Source organism: Dipodomys merriami, unplaced genomic scaffold (assembly GCF_024711535.1).
Source record: "Dipodomys merriami isolate MVZ:Mamm:240054 unplaced genomic scaffold, mDipMer1.0.p SCAF_176, whole genome shotgun sequence".
NCBI lineage: Eukaryota > Metazoa > Chordata > Mammalia > Rodentia > Heteromyidae > Dipodomys > Dipodomys merriami.
The window spans coordinates 562840-585523 of NW_027203115.1; the positions used below are offsets into that span (position 1 = coordinate 562840).

General features: G+C 34.1%; 1 long non-coding RNA gene, 1 other non-coding gene and 1 pseudogene across 3 annotated transcripts in view; all 3 read left to right on the plus strand.

The window, feature by feature from the left end:
- The window catches only part of LOC138829720 (uncharacterized), a 134442-nt gene that overhangs the window by 91916 nt on the left and 19842 nt on the right, over positions 1 to 22684 (plus strand). The window lies entirely within an intron of this gene.
- LOC138829763 (U6 spliceosomal RNA) lies at positions 2239 to 2339 on the plus strand (annotated as a pseudogene).
- Positions 15623 to 15726, plus strand: LOC138829767 (U6 spliceosomal RNA). The gene has a single exon (XR_011372726.1). It is a non-coding gene; the product is annotated as a U6 spliceosomal RNA (small nuclear RNA).

Genomic DNA, 22684 nt, shown 5'->3' on the forward strand with positions numbered 1-22684 from the left:
GAAATGAATACAAATATTCCTCCTTCAGTAAGCAGAGTACCACTGTTAGATATTTGCTAAATTTTTGTAGAAATAATGTATCCCTTTATTTTCACTAGTTGAATAAAAATATTTTAAAATTACAATACAATGCTACATATAAGAAGAACCTAGGTATGAAAATAAATTGCTATTGGATTCCTAAAGACAAATTAAAAAACCATAATGTCTTCTGCTTTATTAAAATATACCATAAAAGAAATACATAGTCTGAGTTTATAGAATTTAATGTCAAGGAGCCAAATTACAGATTTGAAGGAGAAAAAAATACGGTCTCAACATATTTCTCATATTTGTGGAGAAAAACAGGCTGTGTCATATTCTATGTATTTATTTCAAAAGTGTGTGTGTGTGTGTGTGTGTGTGTGTGTGTGTGTGTGTGTGTGTGTGTAAGAGAGAGAGAGATCGAGAGAGAGAGAGAGAGTGATTTAAAACCAATAGTAAATGAACTGGATGTTTATAGAGATGTGTACCAAGAACCGAGAGACTATTTATCTGTATTAGAACCCTAAGCTGTAGATGGAGTGCTTCCAGTTAGTCATGCCTACCTGAAAGGACCTTAGGAGAGTGTGCATGTTCACAGACTTGAAGAACAATGCTCTTTAACACAGAAGGTTTCACAGACTATGCAAGCAGCTGCTAGACTTCATACATTCCCATCCCCCATTCAACCACTGTCCTAACCTGTGATAAATTAGAATGTTGCCATTTATTATGTATCATTTATTAAAAACAAATTAGAGGCACAACAAGACATTCCTTCATTCTTTAGTGGGAGTCTATTTTATCTCATGCAGTTAAGTGATTATTGTTTGGTCTATATAAGGCTGTTCCATACTACAATGAATTACCTGTATTAAAATAATAATACCATATGTTTATAGTGTCTTTGTTCTAATATACAGGCATAATTAATCATCCAAGAGCACAATGAGATAGTATTTTCCTTATTTTATATATTAAGTGAATTCTACTATTCAGTAATAGATATTTCACATTTTTATTTTAACTTTGAAGTTCTATAAAATATAAATACACTTCATTCTAGAAATTGAGAAGAATATATATTTTGTAACTTGAAAATTTGTCTAAATTATCTGTTCTTTATTTACTGGGACATCTATGAAAAAATTATAGTGAAGTATTTTTGTTAGTTTATTATGTTCAGTGGTTATCTCTTCTTTCATAGTGACAGAATAAAATTTTTCCTGCCTTTGAAATTTACCTGTTTAGGGCTTCATAAGTAAGATACATAAATTATCAATAACTTTTTCATTGAGAGTAACGAGTAAATATATGAAATGAGATTATAGTTTGTTTATAAATCACTCTCACATATATTAGATAACAGTTATAATAGTGATTGCTTTTATTATTGTTCAGTAGCAGAGAGATAAATATTAGAAGGAAAACAGTGGAATATGTATACATACAAACAGAATGAAGGGAGAAACTCAAGACAAAAATAAGTCCTTGTTTTATGTAAGTAGAAAAATAAAAGCAAATAAGGATGAATTAGAAATTCCTGAACATAAAATATTAGCAAATAATAAAAATAGTACATGGAAGAAACAAGATAAATGGAAATGAGGATGTTAAGTGGAATTTGACTTTATACGTCGATTATCACCTTTAAGCTTTCATGGGACAGCAAAAGAGCATGCTTTTTTCCAAAAGTGTTCACAGCACAGTAAAATGGTATAAGCTTTCTACAGCATCACACTAATCCACCTCTTATCAACACTCCTCTGTGGTTTCTGGCAAGAGTTATTGCCCTTATTTGATAGAGATGCTGAGTTTAGCAAGGTCAATGGTGAGCCAGAAAAAGAACCCAGAGGCTTTTCTACTTCAAATATTGCAACCTTTTTCTACCCATTTCTCTGTTGTCTTGGATTTGCTAGAGCTCCCATTCTCTTTGGATAGTCTGCCAGTTTTATTTAGATACCTCAAGAGCTATCTTTCACAAATATTTTACTTCTAATCATTGTCCCAACCTTGAAGAATTAGGATATATGCTACCCTCTATTTTTAACACTTATATTTTGGGTTAGTACTTTTTATTGTATATATTTAACTTTATCTAATGTACACCGTATGGACTAATACGTTCTCTGCCTCCAAACTCTAAACAGATTAGGGTGGGGGGAAGTAGGAAAAAATCAGGGAAGAGGTAACAAGTTAGACAAGAAATGTAATCACGTGCTCGCAGCACATACACTAAAATTGGAACGATACAGAGAAGATTAGCATGGCCCCTGTGCAAGGATGATACGCAAATCCGTGAAGCGTTCCATATTTTTTTATTTACCATAGCGAAGATATGGAACCAACACAGATGCCCCTCAGTAGATGAATGGATCAAGAAAATGTGGTATATATACACAATGGAATTCTATGCCTCCATCAGAAAGAATGACATTGCCCCATTGGTTAGGAAATGGAAAGACTTGGAAAAAATAATGTTAAGTGAAGTAAGCCAGGCCCAAAGAAACATAGGTCCCATGGTTTCCCTTATTTGCAATAACTAGTATATGTCTGAGTCAAGCAGAAAAGGTCAGATAAGTTGATGTTAGGGAAATGAACCCTAACATATGTATTCAAATGTTTTTTCTTTCAGGTGATTGTTTCTAACACATTTATAAGATGATTTGTTTGTTGCTTTGTATGTCCCTCCCCCATGGTATAACCCCTGCTTTCTCTGTATTTGAGATTGGTATAATTTGTGGAGGGGAGGGAAAAAACAGATCATTTAAATAGGGATACAGATGGATCCATTGCAACAATGAGATGTACAAGTTATTATGTGGAAAAACAAACTTTACAACTTTGATGGGGGGGGAGGATTGGGTGGGGGGACGGGGAGAGGATAGGAAGGGATGGGAAGGGGAAACAAAGGGGGAGGCTACAATGCTTTATAAGAAATGTACTCATTACCTTGCCCATGTAATTGTAACCCCTCTGTACAGTATTTTCACAATTAAAAAAATAAAAATAAAAAATGTAATCACTACCTTACTTATGTAACTGTACATCAGACCTCTGGACATCACCTTAACAATAAAATTTTTAAAAATCTAATAGACATATTTATTCTCTAACCAGTGTCCTGAGCTTCCTTACCAAAAGACAGTCTCAGAGATCTTAAATTTAACCATGTTTTGGGCCAGATTATTAAAAATATACAAACATTCGTATATAGACATCCTACACGTATATTCATTAATCCTTTTGATTATTAATGTTTGCTTATAATCCTTTTTGAATACTTAGTATTTTCCAATCTATCTGTACTTTGTAATTCATTGTGTAAAGACTCTTTTAGAGAAGAATGTGTGAGACATGGTGGTAGGTGACTGTAGTCTAAGCTATAGTCAAGAGGCTGATGCAGAAAAATCACTGAAACCTATGACTTTGAGGCCAGTGTGAGCAACATAAGCAAGACCACCCCCTCCTTAAAACAAAGGAGAAAAAGTATATCTGAGATAAAGTAATCATTTGTGGGGTTATTAAATTTCTTTCTGTTCATTTCAGCAGCATTTGAAGGAATACATTAGTTTTGTTTAATGCTGCGTTCAGTTAGTGCTTCTTTTTCCCCTGGAATTTCAATATAGATTTGCTTTACAGCCAAGAATATGTTTTTCTTGAGACCATTTTTCATTTTTTGGTTAAAGATGAACAGAATATCTTACTATGCTAACAGAAATAAAATTTCACCCTAAATCTAAATTCCCAAAGGTTGAGGAATTGGCTTAAGTTTGTGATAATCCTGCCTCAGCAACTTTTTTGCATACAGAACAAACTTATTTCCCTGTAAAATATCCCAACACTTTAATGCAAAGTATTTTGTTTAAAAACTAACTTTTGAACAAAAGATACATTACTTTTTAAGTGGTTTGTAACTCATCTCAAAAAAATCATTCAAACCTTCTCTTTCATATATGACCATTGTTAAGTGCAATTTTAATTAATTTAATTTAATTTTAAATATATTAAAAATTAAAAGTTAAAATTGTCCAAAGGCATCACTTATCTTTTTCTGTTGACTGCTGTCACCTTCCCTCCAAAAAGAAAGAAAGAAAGAAAGAACCCTAAGGTTTGGTATAAACAGAATGATTCAGAAAAAGAAAATGTATGAGGACTATTTCATGTGCACGGCAACACTAGAGGGCGTTCTTCTGCAGGTTGCCTGCTTGAGTCTTTTCTAACTAGTAGCATAAATAACCTGACTTGATGTAGGTAAAGCTTTGAAGAGCTTGGAGAAGAGAAGAAATGTCTTTTATTCTTTCATATGGTCTATGCTTCCCAAAAGACTGAAAAAATATCAGTCGGTGCCAACTATACTGTTTCTTAAAACACAGGCTTAGATTTTTTTCTCAAAGCACACATTTTTTTTTAGATAATAATCTTAGTTTTTGTGTGTGTTTCCCCATGAATTAAGGGTAACATATATTACCTTATTTTATGTTAAAAATTAAATACTAGAAGATTGTTCCTATATGCTTTGTAAAAATACAATTTTGAGTACTTCATTTGTGAAAAATATATTTTTCTCTTCTTACTCTGAGAAAGTTGAAATTAAGCCCAAATTAATTTTTTGCCCTCTCTAATAAGTCTTTTCCTGGAAACCATTTTAGATTTTTCATTTGAGTTTACTTTTTGAAGCAACCTCTTATTGTATTCTCCTTCATGCTTGTTATTAATACCATTATTTTGTTGTTGTTTTAGTAATGGGGCTTGAACTCAGGGCCACGTGCTCTTAACTCAACTTATTTTTAGCTCATGGCTGACACTCTACCGCTTGAGCCATACTGCCAATCTAGGTTTGTTGTTGTTGCTGCTGTTCTTGTTGACTAATGGGTGATGGAGTCTCTCACACCTTTCTATCTAGGCTGACTTTGAACCATGATCCTCAGATCCCAACTGCCTAAACAGCTAGAATTATAGCCACAAAAGCCCAGGTTTTTGTTTGTTTTGTTATATTGTTTTGAAATTGAACACGGTCTTATGCTTTGTAGGCAGGTGCTATACTTGAGCACCACCTTTAGCCCTCATGCTTATTATTTTCTCTTAGTCTAGAAAAGGAATATGATCTCTAAATCATATCTTCTTCTTACAGTCATTTTATGACTGAAATATGATCAACTTTCACTTCTTTATAAAGTATGGTATAAGGCTGAAAGAATGAGGCATGTTACATGCAAAAGTCTGAGATAGTAGACTTGCAAAGGCTGGTGTACAGGAGCTGAGTGTGCGAGAGAAAGCAGTAGCAAGTGAGATCATGGAAGTCATAGGGAGTCTGTATGGTAGAATCCTATAGAATCTGCCTTTTATCTTTAATGAGATAAAACCTGATTGGAGATTTTTAGAGAACTGACATGAACAAATTTTATAGGAGGCTATCACAATGATCTAGGCAAACTATGATAATAGTTTAGACTAGTATAAACTGGCTTATTTTACACCTAATAAGAATAACAGAAATCAGTAATAGTTATAATTGTGTCAGTTACAATTTTTTTGATTCATCTATATAAATTCCTCAAGTTGGACTTTTCTTCATAATAAATCATCTGTTATGAGTATATCTTTGAAATCCTCTGTGTTAGGCATTATTTATCTTTTCATTAATATTTTTTACAGACAATGTAGTTTAAAATAAAAGGTCACACAAAGTTTCATTACACCATCATCCACAAACAGTTCCATGCTGCTTCTCACTTTACACATCTGCTATTTTGGATGATACACTCACCCCATGAAACCCATTGCTCATTGTTTGCGATCATTGCCTGAGGATCTATATCATTTTCTGAGGATTAACTCTATAAAGCACAGCTAGTCCCTTCTTCACATGTGTACATGGGACTTATCTGCCTTAAAGCTATAGCCCTGAGACCTATGGGAATGAAAACTTGACTTCTTCTGAAACAATAGCTTCATCCTGATAACTAATTTTTCCCAGGGACAAACAAACAACAGGCTTTTCCTTAAAGGGCAAAATGGAGAAAACAAATAGAAAACAAAGAAAAAAATCTATGATGTTCACTTCTCTCTAGACTTTTGGCTTCTCCAGTTGTTAACAAGTGGCTTTGAGAGCTCAGAATAACAGCCCCTCAATTACAGTTTCAGTCTGTGCTTTTTCTTTTCACAGAACTAAATTTGTCTTTGTTGTATTGGGTTGAAAACTCTGAAGACTCAAGAAATTGGTTCTCAAGCCTGCTTATTTCCAGTCTTCATTAACACATCTCCTTTTAAAATGATTCTGTACCTTGGACCAATGTGGGGAAACAGCTAGTTTTCAGTTCTGTCACTTGTTTTAGGCTTATTTCTTAGAACTTTACATAGATGAATTTTGGTTGTGAATGGTCTTGGCTAAAGCCAGATGAAAAAGACATATTGTCTCAAAACCTCTTGCCCCTTTACTCCTCCTTTAGCTCACTCTTGTTAATACAACCTTTCCCATGACTCTGGGGAAAGGATTTGCAAAAAAGACCTGATTAGGAATTAACAACAAAAGGAAATGGTGGGATACCTGAGCAATAAAGTGTCACCTTCCCAAACACCTAATTATAAAAAAAAAAAGGGCATCCAATCAGAGCACAGCCCAGAATCTAAGAACCCCCTAGAATCAGAGCCACCTAGACAGAGATACAAGAACATACTTTGGAAAGACAGTGCAGTAGCAGCCTTCTGGCAAGATACTCATCTTCTGAGTGAAGTTCGTCTCACATACACACCCTCTTTTGTCCTAGACTTTGTTCAGTTACTTCTTTTCTTCATTCAGTTCTTTTTTGTTGTTGTTGTTGGTGGTGGTGGTGCTGGTGGAGGGGGGGGGGGAGGGTTGAACTCTGTGCTTGGGTTCTGTCTTTCAATTCTTAAGAACCCAAAAATGTTATAGAGGCAAGCTTGGCAGTGAAGCTATGACAGGAAGCAAGCATTACCTAGTTCAGGGCTCTAAACTTAGCTGTGTCTGCCAGCTACAGACCCAGAAGGGTGGTACAGACTCTACCCACTTCAGACAGCAAAAGGAATCCCATGTAAGTTGTGCATATGGCTTAGAAGTAAAAATACTGAAACTGAGTCTTAGTTTTCTTAAGTACCAAATAGCAACACGTATTAGCTGTTATTTTCTATTATTTCTGTTTTGGGTTTTTCTTTTCTTTTATTGTAAAGGTGATATACAGAAGAGTTACAATTACTTAAGTAAGGTAATGAGTAAACATCTTTTCAAAGAGTGTTACCCCCTCCCTCGTTTTCTCCCACTTTCCCTTCCCACTTCCATTCCCCTTCCTCCCCAAGTTGTAAAGTTCATTTCCAACATAATGTCTAGAAGGAAGTAAAGCCCTTCTACATGCTTCTTGAAATTACTGCTTACTCAAGGACTAGAAAATGTACACTCTATGTTTTTTAAACAAGACTATTGGTAGAGATCTTACTGAGTCACAAATAATTCATTACTTCCCAATTTTAGAAGTGGAGTTTAAAAAAAATTCAGCTTCTTTTTTTTTGTTATATCCTATATTGATAAAAACAGACCTAATTAGTCATACTTATTCTCTCCATTGAAAATAAAGACTGCAAATTGCTTAACAATATACAGTTGCCATTTTGATAATAACTAATGTTCTGACTTTCAGTAAAATGTGTTATCAATCAAGAAAATATTTTTCTTTTAGTGACATAATTCTAGCATTCATTTATTTGTTTAGATACTTTTGAAGTTTATTTTTAAACTCTAAAGTCATAATTACTCATAGGAAGATTACTTAGAAATTTTCAACTTATGTATATATTACTGGAATATTTTTGTTGGTAAGGGAAATGCTAGGATTCGAATTCAGAGCTTTGCCCTTGACAGGCAGGCACTTTACTACTTGAACCATATCTCCAGCCCTCTTTTCTTTTTTCACTTTTAGAATAACATCTCCTATTTACACTTCTCATGTAGCCGGAATGATTGGCATATACCATCATGCCCAGATTTTTATTGGCTGAGATAAGGGTCTTGCTAACTTTTTTCCAAACTGGCCTTGAACTTTAATCCTCCAGATTTCCACCTCTTAATTAACTACACTTGTATGCATCTGCTACCACACCTGGCTTATTTTTTACTCTCCAGAGTAACAATTTCTGAAACTTCTGTTTTATCAAGTAATCCTGTTTCATTTTATTTTATTAGTAAGACCTGTGTTTATCACTTTCAAGCTTTAAGAGCTGCCCTAATTCAAAATTTTTCACTTTCAAGCTTTAAGAGCTGCCCTAATTCAAAATTTTTGTAAACTAGGGTTTATTCTGTATAGAGACTCCATTATTCTCAGTTATCTAGACTGAGATATCTCAATTGTCCCAAATCCATCTCCCCAACTGGCCTTTTTTATTTTAATAATGTTTAATATGTTTTTAAGATTCTAGATCTTCACTTGAAATATCAACCATGAGTGCCAAAAAAAAGTACTTTTACAGTTCATTGTTATATAGTATGCCTTTCCATCGGTGTAGGATTTTTTTTTTTAGAATTTTAGCTGGTTTGGTATATTAAACTAAGCTCTTGAGTAAACAGTAAGCACACAAAAAGAAAAAGATGCATTAACATTACGTGTATTTTTATCTTCTAAAGGTTGAATCACCTTAGTTAGATAATGTGTTTCTCTTTTTGGTTTTTGTAGTCACTCTGTCTTCCTTAGCCTGTATATTCGCTTCTGACAAAAGTTTGCTTTGAAATTTTCCATTTTTACTTAATCTAACCAGCTCAACTAATTTGGGAGTTTTGTCATTTAAAATAACACTATAACCATATATATGTATTCACACATAATACTGACAAACTAATCTCATCACTATCTTTTATCTTTTAGCACAGGGCCTGTGCTTGCTAGGCAAGAAGTCCCATTCCTTTTTGCTTTAGTTATTTTGTTCAAATAGGGTCTCATGCTTGTGTTTGAGCCAGCTGATCTTAGATTATGATCCTCTGACTTTCACCTTCCAACTAGGTGGTATTTACAGGCACGTACCACTGTGCCAGGCCAAATATCTCCCATTTTAGTCAAATTTTGAGAGAGAAAATTTCAAGAAGCAGTGGATTTTATTGTTTTACGTAGTGAGTTACCTTAATAAATGAATAACTTTGTATTTGAAAAAAATTTTAGTTATATTCAACTGAAATATGAAGTGCTCACTTTATCTTCAAAATCATTCATGTTTATTATATTGGTAGTACCTAGTTTTGAAGTCAAACCAACTATTTTTCAGTATTAATGAGAGACAAAAGAATAAGGAAATGTCAAATAGAAAGACTAATTAGTTTGTTCTTTCTCATGAAGAAACCTCTGGATCTTTTATAAAGTATCTAAGACATGAAATATTAGCAGGATAGCAGAGTAAGTTCCAGCTTTCATCCCCTGTGGATAATATCATTCTTCATAACTACTCATAGATGAGAATAACTTTGTGGTAGTTATAGAGTCTAGCTGAAAGGTTTTAGAACATTGATGAGACAAAAAGCAAAAGGATGTATTGAAAATGGTAAGGAACTTGACAGAAAAAAAAGCCTAATTTTCAGATGGGAAAAGTACTTAGACATTTCTTTAAAGAAGTCATACAAAAATAATTCCAGACATATGAAATAATGTTAACAATGATAATCATTGTGGACATACAAGTAAATTCCCACTGAAATCATATCTTATATCTCTTAGTGTGGTTGTTGTTAAAGGTCCAAGATTAGAGCATGGCTCCAGTGTTAAGAGTGTGCCTAGTCAAGAATTGAAAACCAAGAAATGAACCCACAGACCTATAGCCATCTAATCTTCGATACAGGAGCTAAAAAAATAGAATGGAAGAAAGACAGCCTCTTCAGTAAATGGTGCTGGCAAAATTGGTTAATCACTTGTAGCAAACTAAAGCTTGATCCTTATATATCACCCTACACCAGAATCAACACCAAATGGATCAAAGACCTTGGAGCCAAAGCAGACACCCTGAAAACATTACAGGATGGAATAGGAGAAACCCTAGGTCTCCTAGCACAGGCTGAAATTTTCTTAATAGAGACCCAGAATCACAACAAATCAAAGAAAGGTTGGACAAATGGGACTGCATGAAATTGCAGAGCTTCTGCATGGCAAAGGACATGGATAGCAAGATCAATAGAAAGTCCATGAATTGGGAGATCTTCACTAGCCATACAATGGACAAGGGTCTCATATCTAAAATAAACCTAGAACTCAAAAAATTAAATCCCCCAACAACAAATTCTCAAAGAAACAACAGCCCAATAAATAAGTGGGCTAAAGACTTAAAGAGGAAAGAAGGATGGCCAATAGACACATGAAGAAATGCTCAACCTCCCTACTCATAAAAGAAATGCAAATCCAAACAACATTGAGATACCACCTCACCCCAGTTAGAATGGCTATAATCAAGAACTCTAATAACAACAGATGCTGGAGAGGATGTGGACAGAAGGGAACCTTACTTCATTGTTGGTGGGAGTTAAACTTGTTCAACCACTTTGGAAAGTAGTATGAAGGTTTCTCAAAAGACTCCACATAGAGCTCCCCTATGACCCAGCAATCCCACTTTTGGGCAAATGCCCAAATGATCACAAACAAGTCCATACTAAAGCTACCAGCACAACTATGTTTATTACAGCATTATTTACCATAGCTAAGATATGGAACCAACCCAGATGCCCCTCAGTAGATGAATGGATCAAGAAAATGTGGTATATATACACAATGGAATTCTATGCCTCCATCAGAAAGAATGACATTGCCCCATTTGTTAGGAAATGGAAAGACTTGGAAAAATTATATTAAGTGAAGTAAGCTAGGCCCAAAGAAACACATGATTTCCCTTATTTGCAATAACTAGTATATATCTGAGACAAGCAGAAAAAGTCAGATAAGTTGATGTTAGGCAAAATGAACCCCAAGATAAGGATTCAACTGTTTTTCTTTCTTGCTATTGTTTCTAACATAAGATGATTTCTTTGTTGCTTTGTATGTCCCTCTCCCATAGTATAACCCATTTTCACTGTATTTGATGTTGGTATAATTTGTGGAGGGGAAGGGAAAAAACAAATTGTTTAAATAGGGATACAGGTGGACCCATTACAACAATGAGATGTACAAGACGTTATGTCGAAAAACGAACTTTACTACTTTGGAGAGGGGAGGGGGGAGATGGGAAGGGGAAACAAAGGAGGAGGCAACAATGCTTAATAAGAAATGTGCTCATTATCTTGCCCATGAAATTGTAACCCCTCTGTACGGTATTTTCACAATAAAAAAAAAAGAGTGTGTCTAGCAATCACAAAATCCTGAGGACAATCCCCAATACTGGAGCGAGGAGGAAAGAGAGAGTGTAAGCAAGACAACATGATCAATAGATAAAGAAACTGTGGTGCAACGGAATGTTATTCAACATTAAAAAATGAGAAAATCTTACCTTTTACAACAATAGAAAGCTGGAGTTCATTACGCTAAGTAAAATGCCAGCCACAGAAAGATAAATATTGTGGTGTCTTTTAGATGTGAAATCTGAAAATGTTGAACTTGTAGAAGTAAAGAATAGTATGGTAGTTGCCAAGGGGAAGGAAGGAAATGAGGATGTGATGCTTAAAAGTACAGAGTTTAGTGATGTTAGGTAAATAGGTTTTGTGCTATATCGTACTACATAGTGTCTATAGCTAACAATATAGTATTACCTAAAATGTGCTTGAAGAGTAGCTATTGTTAGTAAGTGTTCATACCATAATGAAAAGAAGAACGATCACTGAGTGCCAGTGGCTCATGCCTGTAATCCTAGCTACTCCAGGAAGCTGAGATCTAAGGATCTTAGTTCACAGCCAACCAAGGCAGGAAAACTATGTGAAACTCTTATCTCCAGATTAGCTACCAAAAAGCTGGTAGTGGAGCTCTGGCTCAAGTGGAAGAGCACCAGCCTTGAGCACAAAAGCCCATGGGCAGTGCCCAGGCCCAGAGTTCAGTCCCCAGGACTGCCACAAAAAAATAAGAACAATAATAATAAAGGTGAAACTTTGGGGGGTGATAAAAGTGTGGTTTAGGCCATGATAATGGTGATTATTTCTCAAATGTTTATCTTCATTGAGATGTGCACATTAACTGTATCCACTTATTAATCACACCTCTGTAAATTAGTGTAAGAAAAGGAAACTATCTCTTGTAATTTCATAGATATTGTGTGTTGGATATAACTTCATACAGATTTAGGTAGAAACCAAAAAATAATGAGGTAATAGGCAGAGGCAACACTGACTTGACTTTTGTAAACAACTTGGTACTTTAGCTGTTGCATAAATAAAAAAGATTTAATTAATAATTATTTGGTTCAGTGTGTCTCTGTCCAGTTTGTGAGTAGCACTTCAAGCTTAATTATGTATAAATCAAATGTCTATTTCGATTTGAAAACAAGGAATAGAAAGGGATAGAATTCCAAATTAGTGTATCCAGAACACATACAAGCTTGTAACGAAGTCGAAGAAAAACTGCTTCCTTCTGGCATTTAAATTTATGAACACCTTCAGGTCCTGACCAGTCATTCTCATAGAGAATGAAACTAACACATTTTCTCAGCTAGTTAGTGCCTGAAATAAAGCAATATCATTAGTTTCTTCAAGACAAGAGCCAACATTTCATTAACGGCATCCTATTATCTCAAACTCTAGAAAAACTTGAGAGGTTATATCTCTTCTTCCTTTCAGAGAATATATAGAATAAGTCATGCCTGTTTGAACCTTTTTTGTCATAAAAACCATTATCCAAACACTATTGAAATATAATTTTACTCAGGGAAAAAATGCAATTTCTAACTGAAGTGTGGTTTTATAGATAAGAGTTCAGAATTCTAGTTTTAAAAGGGGGATTGGGGAAAAGAAGTTGATACCATAGAAAGAATCCTGATATAGAAGCCAAGAAACAAAAATTTTAATTTTGATCCTGTTATTCACTAGCTGTGTAAACTTGAATTGATCACTTTGCATCCTTAAATAGTCAATTCTTCTCTAAGCTGAGAGGATTCTATCTGATCTGTATAAACTGAAAGAATTGGATTAGGTAATCTTGTCAGTTACTTCTTTAAGAAAGGGAGATTTCTTTGTCTTATATAAACATAATTAAAAAAAAAGAAAAGGAAATGAGCTATGTGAGTATTCAGATTCACACACATTAACCTGGAAGTGAGCATCTATAAAAACCCTTGCAGCTTCTGTTCTTTGCATTTCATTCCTAGTGAGGAATGTTCAGCGAATACTTTTGGCATATACATCAGCTTGAATTGGTGTGACATTGTTGGCTACTGTGTACTATTTTGCTAGTCTAGAAATTCATAGCTAACTTAGGAATTTTATAAATCATTTGCAGCACTCTCCATTCTTTATCAATCACTGACAGACTCATTGTTTTATAATGTACTTCTCAGCAAGCTGTTTGCGACTCATCGCCTGCATTGCTTTATTGTCCATAAATATTTAATTCTTTAATAAACTGCTTATATGTAATATAAAATGACTGATGCTATTCTCTTTCCTGTCTTTTAATAGTGCTACTATTTGCAAAACAATTCTTATTTTTTTCTAGCTAGCAGTATATTTCATAAGTGTTTGACTTCCCTTTTTCCAGGTGGCCATTTATTCTTGGGGGGTTGAGCAAAACAAGCAAGAAAACAGACCCTTGCTTTTGGAAGTACAATATAACTCTTCCCTAATCTTACCCCTTCCAAGATGAAAATTGACAGGGCAAAAGAGATGTTCCTCCAAACCCATTGTACGAAACAGCCTTCAAATCTCTAGGCTAAATATATGTTTACTATGAGCAAATATGGTTCCCTTTTTGTTCTGTCATCCTTTGTCTGGGGAAAATCATAAAAGATAGGGATAAAATACCAAAACACCTTAGTGTTCTTTGACTTTATACTTTAATTTTGCATGTTGGATGATTTGTTTTCTGTACCAGGAAATTATTTTCAATATTTAATGATTCATTTTTTAAAATCAGATAAGCCACATGTTTATTGAGTACTTATTGCATGCCCTACACAGCTGTTAGAATGTTTTCAAGTAAATTACTATTATTTTTTCTGTGATTTCAATATAATTTGTGAAACCCTACAAATCATGAACTGCCTTAGGGGAGGAAAGAAGGATGAACTGGAAAATGCTAGCATAAATAACATTTCCATGCCAGATACATTTGGAAAAGACATGAAGAGGCGGGGGTGGATTATTTGTTTGAGTTTAAGAATTATAATTTATAAGTTGCTTCTACCATGAATTTACTTTTACTTTATCACCTACACTTTCTTATCTATAAAGTTAGTATAAAAGATTATGCAGTATATATAAACACTTGGCATACAGTTGGCCTGCAAATAATGTTAATTCTCCATTTAAATGTCCTACTGTCTAAAGAACAGTATGGTAAAATTAAAATGAGTGTTATCAATACAAACATGGCATTAATTCACTTCAAATAGAGCATACAATTTCATTTTTTATATAATAGTGATGGGTTACTTCAACAACAGTTTATATTAAGGCTCTTTGTTAGCTGACAACACATATTTGTGAGGCGACATTAGAATCTTTTGCTCTGAAACAGAATTTCGATTTTTTTTAATGAAAAATTTGTGCTGGTCATTTATCTGTGTTTTTAAGTTTTATATGCTCAGTCTAAGTGAGATAATTTGCATATGTAATCACATGATTCCATCCTCATATTCCGTACACCCTGCAAATTTCCTATGAAATGATTCCTTATTTTATGGATATGATTTCATATTTCTTTTGTTTAACGTTTATGTCACATATGCAAAATTGCCTATGATAACTCAGTATAACTTTCTACATGGTTTAAACATTGCAAATTTAAACTGGCCTAGGTGTAATTTCCCTAATGAATTATTTTCCTTGGTTGCACTGTCTCATTTGTTTCTGAAACAGATTTTTATCTCTACCTCTTTCTCTTCCTGACTGGATTGTAATACTGGACAAATCACTGTCTTATATTTAATTTCCTACTTTGTAAATTAACTTTTATTAAAATGAAAAGTAAAATATGACAATTTGCTAATAATAGTAACATTATTAATACTATAGGGTTCCTACTGTATACCAGACATTGCTTTTATTTATTTATTTATTTTTGCCAGTCCTGGGGCTTGAACTCAGAGCCTGGCCACTGTCCCTGAGCTACTTTTGCTCATGGCTAGCACTTGAGCCACAGCACCACTTCTGGTTTTTTCTGTTTATCTTGTACTGAAGAATCAAATCCAGGGAGGGTTTGATGCATGCTAGGCAAGCCCTCTACCACTAAGCCATATTCCCAGCCCCTAGACATTCCTTTGTGTATTATTTTTACTTAATCTGACTTGGTAGTTTCAGAATTTCTAATTCACAGATGAGGAAAATTAGGCCTAGCAGGTTAAGCAGCTTGCTCAAAGTAAATAAAATTGAGATGCTAATATAAATACTACTAGTTGCATTGCCTGTGCTTTGCCATGCTACCCTAATTTAGCAAAAAAAAAAAAAAAATGCTGCTTTTCTAAATTATAAAATGATAGGCAAGTGTTCACTTCGGCAACACATATACTAAAATTGGAACGATACAGAGATTAGCATGGCCCCTGAGCAAGGATGACATGCAAATTCGTGAAGTATTCCATATTTTTATGTACAAGTCTTTACAACTTTGGTGCAATGGATCCATCTGTATCCCTATTTAAATGATTTGTTTTTTCCCTCCCCTCCACAAATTATACCAATCTCAAATACAGAGAAAGCAGGGGTTATACCATGGGGGAGGGACATACAAAGCAACAAACAAATCATCTTATAAACGTGTTAGAAACAATCACCTGAAAGAAAAAACATTTGAATATATATGTTAGGGTTCATTTCCCTAACATCAACTTATCTGACCTTTTCTGCTTGACTTAGACATATACTAGTTATTGCAAATAAGGGAAACCATGGGATGGGAAGGGGAAATAAAGGAGGAGGCTACAATGCTTGATAAGAAATGTACTCATTATCTTGCCCATGTAATTGTGACCCCTCTGTACAGTATTTTCACAATAAAAAAAAAGTAAAATAAAAAAATTTTAAAAATGATAGGCAAGGCTTCTTTCTGCATTTAAAAAATACCACTATTCATATTGAGGAAAACAACTTAGTTCATGTTCTCATGATGCCTTCCTTTAAAAAAGAAACAATATATGGGAAAGTCTTTGAACATTATAAAGTCCTAGAAAAATTTAAGTTATAATATTGCTAAAAAAAAAAAAAAAAAAAAAAAGGCCGGGCGCTGGTGGCTCACGCCTGTAATCCTAGCTACTCAGGAGGCTGAGATCTGAGGATCGTGGTTCAAAGCCAGCCCGAGCAGGAGAGACCGTGAGACTCCTATCTCCAATAAACCACCAGAAAAAACCGGAAGTGGCGCTGTAGCTCAAGTGGTAGAGCACTCGCCTTGAGCTGAAGAGCTGAGGGACAGCGCCCAGGCCCAGAGTTCAGGCCCCACGACCGACAAAAAAAAAAAAAAAAATGAGAAAGCTGGGCGCCAGTGGCTCAAGCCTATAAATCCTAGCTATTCAGTAAGCTGAGACTTAAGGATCGCAGTTAAAAGCCAGCCCGGGTAAGAAAGTCCATGAGACTCTTATATCCAATAAACCACTAGAAAACACTCTGGCTCAAGTGGTAGAGTGCTAGTCCTGAATACAAAGAGGCTCAGGGCACTCAAGCCATGTTCTCTAAGGAATATGTGCATCCCCAAGGAATCATAGAACTAACACCCCACAGATACCAACAGAGGACTGTATATATCTAGCAATCTTGATCTGGATCCTAAAAAATAGTTTAAATTCAAAATGTAACGATCATGTGAACTATTCAAACACTTACTCTCATTCTCATTCCACTCAAAGCAAAATTTCTGATGGATTTTTAGTTTGCCTTATTAATGATTAGCATTGTCAGTAAAGGGAAGGACAAATAACTATTTGACCCTAATTCTGATCAACATGAAATAATTTCTTAGCTAGAAAAAGATTATACTTTTTTTTTTTACAGTACTAGGGTTTGAACTTGGTTTCTTGCACTTTTGGTAGGCAAGTGCAAACTTTATTAGCTGAGTTATACTCTCAACTCTTCTGCTATTTTATTTTGTTGGCCAGAGAGTATGCTTTTGCCTAGGACAGCCTCAGATCATGATCTTCTTACTTCTACCTTCTGAGTAGCTGAGATTAAAGAAGTATCTACTGTCTGCAGCTTGTTTATGAGATAGAATCTCACAACTTTTGCATGGCCTAGCCTCAAATCATGATCCTTTTATTTTTGCTTCCAGCATTGATGGGATTATAACCTGCACCATCATACCCAGTCAAAAAATTATAAAGCTTAAAAGAAAATAATTATTTGATCCAATAGCTGAAATAACCAGGAATGGTTAATATTGACTATAAGAAGATATATGTCCTACAACTACTTGTCCTATAGTAACTTACCTACACATGAATACTTGAATTTAAATTAAATAAAATTACAGGTTAAATTAGGTATCCATCAAGGAAATAAGACTTAGGAGATAAGGTGAATCAGATGGAATCTCAGGCTTATTGAGACTAGAATCTAGATCTACAAGTTATTTTCTTTATGGGATTAAGGTGAAATGTCATTATTCTGTACACCCACCTTCTAGGTAATACAGTAATTTTTTTTCCAAAACAGACTCTCTCAGAGCATGTAAAAAATTTTCTACACACTAAATGGAGCACTGTACTCAGAGCTTTCCAAGAATAGCAAGAAATAAGATATTGAAATTTAAAATAATAAGGCAAGAAAAAAGGAATAAAAAGGATATCCATTTGAAAGAAGTCAAATCCCTGTTTGCAGATGAGATGGAGTTTTAAATGCAACCCAGGTTCACACAACTATTAGATTAAAAAAAAAAAACTATTCCAGTAAAGTAGCAGGATACAAAATCAACACAAAAAAGGTAGATTTTCTATACACATATACACATACATAAACATGCTAAAAAAAAGAGGAGACCTACATGATTCAGCAGTACCAACCCTGGGAATATACCAAAGGAATCAAAGACAACATATAGTGCAGATACCTGCATAACATGTTTATCAGACTATTCACAATAGCAAAATTATATTAGCTTAGGTCTCTCACTGGGTGAACTAAATACATACAGACAGACAGACAGACAGACACAATAGAGTATTATTCTGCCATAAAGAAGGATGAAATCATGTGTTTGTAGGAAACAGGTGGAACTGGAGTTCATCGCATTAAAAAAAAAAAAACAGAAAGGCAAATGTCATGTTTTCTACTCTGTGAAATTTGAAGGGGGGTAGATGGGAAGTAGAAAGAGGAGTATTAAGAAAATAAGAGAGAATAATAGGGAAGAATATGTTCAATATATTGTGTATGTGTATTAGAATGTCATAATGAAACCCATGATTTTGTACAATTAATACAAGGGTAAAATAAAATAAATGAAACAAAACCAAAAGAAGAAAAGCTGATTCATAGTGAATCAGATTTTTAGAGTTCCTAGATAAAGTTTCTTAAGTAACTCTAGCAACACAAGAACTACAGCTAATAAGCAAATACTAAGTGGGTCTTCTAAACTGAAAAACACAGAAACCTAAATTAAATGAGTGGAAATTGATGAACAGAATGTTGATAGATCAGTAAAAATATTTAAGACAAATTATGAACAAATACAGGATGGGTGGTAAACATAAAATATGAAAGAGATGTATAAAATGTGAATAAGCAGAACAATGAAGTGTAATGTAGAAGTATAATGTTCAAATTGATAATGACCCAACAATTTCCAAATGGATAGAAAAGCCACCGATCTCCTAACTAGGGTAAATATAAAGAAAAATACACCTGCACACATCAATAAACTTATTGAATTTAAAACATGAAGAGAAAATCTTCAATGTGTGGGACAGAACATTTTTCTTCAAAACAGCAACAATAGGATTCTCTACTGATTTCCTAGCTGAAATGATGGTGTGTGAAAGACAATGGAAAGTATTACCAAATTACCAGTCTAGAATTCTGTCCTTACTAAAAGTATTCTTCAAAACCAAAGGTAATTTTCTGGTTAACTAAAGGCTAAGAAAATTATCAGAGTAGAAGTGACATAAAAAAAAGAATACCAAAGGAAATTGTGCAGACAGAGTAAAAGGTAATTTCAAAGGAAAACATGGAAGTAAAGGAAGAAACAAAGAACAATACTCAAGACATATATGTGTCTCTGTGTGTGTCTGTGTGTGTGTCTGTGTGTCTGAATGCAAAAAGAAAAGAATACCTTGTGAGCATTAACATATATGAACATAAAATTCATATTAGCCATAACACAAAAGGTGAAAGAAGGCCGGGCACCGGTAATCCTATAATCCTATAATACCTGTAATCCTAGCTACTTAGGAGGCTGAGATCTGAGGATCATGGTTCAAAGCCAGCCCAGTCAGGAAAGTCTGGGAGACTCTTATCTCCAATAAACCACTAGAAAACTAGAAATGGCACTGTGGCTCAAGTGGTAGAGCTCTCACCTTGTGCTAAAGAGTGCAGGGACAGCACCCAAGCCCAGAGTTCAAGCCCCACGACTGACAAAAAAAATATGGTGAAAGAAGGTAAACAAAATTACAGTTTTAACAGTCTGGAAATGCTGAAAATGTTAATCAGGAATTCATGTTATAATATTAAGGATAATCAAGCGAGTGGAGAAAAAAATTGAATAAGAAATTATCTCTTTCCTTCTCTTCTGTCTTCTGTCTCTCTGTCAGTTCCCACTACAGTGCTTAGAATCCCAGGGCCTTGCACATGCTAGACAAGTATTCAACCACTGATCCCTGCCATTACCCAAGAAAAATATCATTAATCCTAAAGAATGTAGAAAAAAGGAATAGAAGAAAATAAATATGAAGGAATATAAATTTGATAGAACACTGAAGAAAAATAATGTAATACATATATCATTTAAAATGTGTTAGTAATCACACCAACTATAAACTGAGTGCTCTAATTAAAAGACAGTTTTCAGACTAGATTAAAAGATAAGAGTATGGAAAAATTGAAAGTAAAAAGATTTTTTAAAATCCAACTATATCAAAATATGAGAACATATACTAATATTAAACAACAGATTTTAAGGCAATTTTTTGTGTACTTCATAAAATATGGCTACACCCCAGGCACTTGTGCTTGCTCACACCTATCATCTGGCTTGATGGGAGGCTAATATCTAGAAGACAGTGATTCTAGCATGTTGGGTATGATGGAGAGGATCTGTCATCCCAGCTATCAAAGGAAACATAAAAGGGTCATGGTCCAAGCATACACCTGAAAAGGAAAACCTAATCTCTAAAATCACCAGCACAAACTAGATGCCATTGACTAGTGCCAGTAATCCTAGTTATTCAGGGGGCTGAGATCTATTGATTGGGATTCAAAGCCAGCTCAGGCAAAGATTCCAAGATAATCTCCAGTTAACCAGCACAAAAACTGGACTAGAGGCACAGTTCAGGTGGTAAGGCAATCACTATGAGCAAAAAAGCTAAGCTACAGTGAGAGGCCCTGATTTCAAGTCCTGATACCAGCACATACACAAAAGATAATAACCCCACAAAAGTGAACTGGGAACATGGCTCAATGGTGGAAGTTTTGAATTCAAACCCAGTACCACTAAAATAAAATATGAAATAAAACAATTTAAAATTTTAATTAAAACAAAAATTTAAAAGCAAAGTAAACTTATAAAGCATAAAATTACATAAAGTTCCATACTAATGTAGCTATATAAATTCACATTGTAAATCTTCAACAGACCTCTCTTGATGACCAGCAGAACAGGTATGCAAACATAAGCCACTAAAAATATGCATGAACTTGAACAACTTAGTTATGAAACAAAATTGTTATGAAAATTGATGTGATAGCTACAATGAAATGCATAGTATTTTATGTCACAGCTTAACAAAATTGTCACAGTATATAAAAAATCAGAATAGTCCTAGGTAAGTTTTTAAAGCTTAATAATTGAAAAATTGCTGACGAATAAATCCCCAAGCCTATGACTTCACTGGTGAAGAATATCCAACATTTAAGGACAAAATAATAACACTCTTACACAAACTTTTTTAGAATACAGAGGAGAAGACATTGTCTAGCTCATTTTATGAGTCCAGCAAGATCTAGTAACAATACCAAAGTTATTAGAAGAAAAGGAAGTTATAAAAATTCCTAACAAAGTGATAGCATGTCAAATACTGTTTTACATATATAAAGGGATTAACACATCATAGTCCCAAGATGGTAGAACTGGTTTATTGTATGAAAATCAGCCATTTCATTCACTGCAACAGCTTTATTTAAGTTGTTATTTGTTTCCATAGACATCAAAAAGGCATTAGACAAAATTTAATAATCTTAAAAAAAAAAAAAAAAAAAAGGATACCAGGAACCTGTAGCTCACACCTGTAATTCAAACTACTCAGGAAGTTGAAATCTGAGTATTGTGGTTCAGTGCCAGCTTGGGCAGGAAAGACCCTTACTCTCCAATTAACCATCAAAAAGCTGGAAGAGGAGTTGTGGCTCAAGTAGTAGAGTACTAGCCTTGAGCTAAACAGCTCAGAGACAGTGCCCAGGCCCTAAGTTCAAGCCCCGGAACCAGAACAACATAAAAAAAAAATCCTAGCAACTCCAGATAAAAGAAAGTCTATTTCACATGATAAAAGACTTATTTCTTAATGGTGAATAATGGCAGAGGTTGTGAATTTGCTCAAAGTGCATTGTGTGATGTGTATAAATATCACAAGGAAACCCATTCACAGTATAAATGTTTGTTAATTTAAAAGACTAAAGATTTTCCCCTCTAAATCACAAAGTCACTCTCACTACTCATCAATGAAATAAGGAGAGTTAAAGTGAAATAAGTAGGTTTTCTACGATTACTTTAAATGATGACATTAACCTACACAGAGATGAATTTATTTTGTTTGCAAAAAAATTATAAGGAATATTTTAAACTACAATTTGTGTAAATAATAAGAGAAACAATGTATCTTTTATATATCCTATTAAAATCTTGGCATGATAAATTAATATCTGGAAGAATGAACAGAAAGTTATAGTCATTAAGTATTTGGGAGAGGGGATGAGAACTCAAGGCTCGAAGAGAACTTTCCCTTTCTATATCATTTGTTGATAGTTAACACAATTTTAAAAATAATGTTAATATAATTTTAAAACATAATGTAAAAAAAGACTGAATTTGCCATTGTCTCATCAGTGTGGTTAAATAATGAGCACTTTTCAGTTCCCATAACCTTCCACACAAACCATGATTGAATTCTCTGATCAAACTACAGATGTCATGAAACATGATAATCATTTCAGAATTATATGCATTTTTAAAGAACTCTTATGAATCTGTTATACATTCATATGAGCTGTAGTTTGACTTCTAATTGCAAGTCATTCATAGATTATTTACCTTGAATGCTTTTGTAGTTCTGTGATTTTTATCTGCATTAAATATTCAGTAGCAAAGCAACAACTGCTGTTTCTTTTTCCTATTTTCTCAAATATTAAACAATATGA